Source organism: Tiliqua scincoides, chromosome 7 (assembly GCF_035046505.1).
Source record: "Tiliqua scincoides isolate rTilSci1 chromosome 7, rTilSci1.hap2, whole genome shotgun sequence".
Lineage (NCBI taxonomy): Eukaryota > Metazoa > Chordata > Lepidosauria > Squamata > Scincidae > Tiliqua > Tiliqua scincoides.
This window is the reverse complement of record NC_089827.1, coordinates 6636244-6639043: the sequence shown is the minus strand read 5'-3', so window position 1 is coordinate 6639043 and position 2800 is coordinate 6636244.

Sequence of the window (2800 nt, the reverse complement as noted above, 5' to 3'; positions counted from 1 at the left end):
ATGGTATCGCGCTCTGAATGGTGGTTCTGGAACAGCATCTAGTGTGGCTGAAAAGGCCGATTCGGGAGTGACAATCCCTTCCACACCGGGAGCAAGTGCAGTCTGTCCCTGGTCTGTCTCCCTGGCTATGGGCCTTCCTTCTTTGCCTCTTTGCCTCAGACTGTTGGCCAAGTGTCTCTTCAAACTGGGAAAGGCCATGCTGCACAGCCTGCCTCCAAGCGGGCCGGTCAGAGGCCAGGGTTTCCCACCTGTTGAGGTCCACTCCTAAGGCCTTCAGATCCCTCTTGCAGGTGTCCTTGTATCACAGCTGTGGTCTACCTGTAGGGCGCTTTCCTTGCATGAGTTCTCCATAGAGGAGATCCTTTGGGATCCGGCCATCATCCATTCTCACAACATGACTGAGCCAACGCTCTCTTAGCCTCAGTCTGTTGGCCAAGTGTCTCTTCAAACTGGGAAAGGCCATGCTGCACTGCCTGCCTCCAAGCGGACCGCTCAGAGGCCATTCTACAAAACAGTACAACCAGCCCCTTCTCTCCTTTCTGTATCATTGCCCATCCCAATTCAAATAGTTTCAGAATAATGACATGGTGAAGAAGAAGAAAAAATTCAGTATATACACAAAAGATGGTAATGCTTCCTTTACGGTTGTAAAACCAATACGTCTGGCAATAAAGCAAATGGCAATTTTAAAACCCAGCAAAGGGTGGAACCCTCTCCACTCTCTCCAATGTTACCTCTCCAATGGTAACAATACCATCGCTGGCATTACTGATAATAGGTTTTTATGTCTCCCCATCCACTGGAATTATTATAAGAGTCCTCCCATCTATGCAAATTATGATGTTCGAATTGAACCTGGTAGATCTGGTCCATTTACAAACTGCTTGTTGTAAAATAAATTATATCTATGTATATATGAGAGAGAGAGAGAGAGAGCACATCTAAATATTCAGACCGCTTCACATGCAGTATCTCTGCGATCCTTACAACAGCTCTGAAACATATCTAGTATAATTGTCCCCACATTTGTATATAGGACAGAGGCTGAGAAAGTGCCTTTCTAGGTTTTAGGACCTGATCAACCTTTATCTAGAGCAGGGGTCTCTAAACTTTTCGGCCAGAGGGCCGCTTCAAATATCTGGCACAGTGTTGAGGGCCAGAAAAAAAAATATAAAATTTAAATAAATACATTAGATATGTAACTTTAATGAATGAATGAATGAATGAATGAATGAATGAATGAATGAATGAATGAATGGGCTCAAATGCCCAGGATTTCTCCAAGCACCAACACAGCCCAAGAAATAAAGCACACACTTAAATAGACACCCATTCCCCCAACCCACAAGTACAACTCTGGTTGTGTTTGGTCAACTGGGCCAGAGGCTCTCAGGGGATTAGAGGCTGGCCACAGGCCAGATAGAGGCTCTCTGTTATATAGTGGGTCCATGCGAATAAAGGAAGGCATAGAGATAACAGCTCAATACATTTATTCCAGCTTCAGAACAGAACCTGGCAATGAATCTGAATGAACCTGACACAAGGCGAACATCTCTGGCTTTTATACCCTTTAGCTCCGCCCAGACTCCCCATGATTGGTGCAGTTGAAACATTAACTAGAGGGCCAATCGGATGGTAGGATTTCGATCCATCACCCGATTGGCCAGCCATAAGTCTGGGCCAATCAGTTATGCAGGATTTCGATCCTGCATAACTTGCATACATAACACTCTCCATGGGCTGCATCTGGCCCCCGGGCCGGGGTTTGGAGACCCCTGATCTAGAGCAGTGATTTTCAGCCCTTTCCATCTCATGGCACACTGAGAAGGCACTGAAACTGTCATCAGTTTTTTGACCATTGACAAAGCACACTGCACTGACAGCATGACAGCCAGGCTATCAATTCAAAGGCAGGCCTGCATGCATGATATCAGGTGCTCAGGCCAAAGATGAGCATGTGCCTTGGGGCTGGGCTGAAGGCTTACAGGTCAGGGCCAAGGCTAGCAGCAATGAAGAAGGGCCAAGTGGCCTCCCTTAGCAACATGTTGGCAAGAATTATAGAAGTCAGCAGGTCATTGAGACTCTGTATCCCATACTAACACCAGATTGACCCTCCAGCACCACTTGACTGGTCAAGTCAAGAGGATCATGGCTGCTGTGGCCAACTTGTGACTGCTAGAAAACCGGCCTATAGAAACCACCTTGAGCAATAACCGAAGATTACGCTGAGGAGGAGAGATGGCAGCATATAAAAACACCAACAAAAAGTGGAAATTGCTTCCAGGGAGTTGTGGTTCTACCTGTACCAGTGTGTACGAAGAGGTGTACACACAGTGGTACCTTCCAAGGGTAATTTTGTGAAGGTTATTTTGGAGTGTATGTCCTGGCCTTCAGTGTGCGAAGAGACAGACTTTCCTGGACAAAAAAAGAGAGAGGCGTATGTTTTTTGCGAGCCATTTTCTTTCGTGGGTTAAACCAGAGAGAGGAATCAAGCCTCAAAGCTCAGCTGTTGGGGATCAGAGGTTTCTCTGTGTGCCCAAGGCACGATACGGATGAAAACCCTGCTTCAGTCCAAGCTGCCCACACTAAACAATGATGTTGTTGATGGCAAGTCCGAAATAGCAAACAAATGAATAGACATTTTGTGGGAACCCCCTGGAAAGCACTGAGCTTTGCGAGCTGGCTTCGTGGCCGCAAAACAAAGATGGTCTGTTGAGTGCCCAATGAAGAAAAAATATTGTGCTTGGTTTCTGTGGGGGTTAATGGCATGAATGGCACCTACAAAGATTGCCAAAGCACA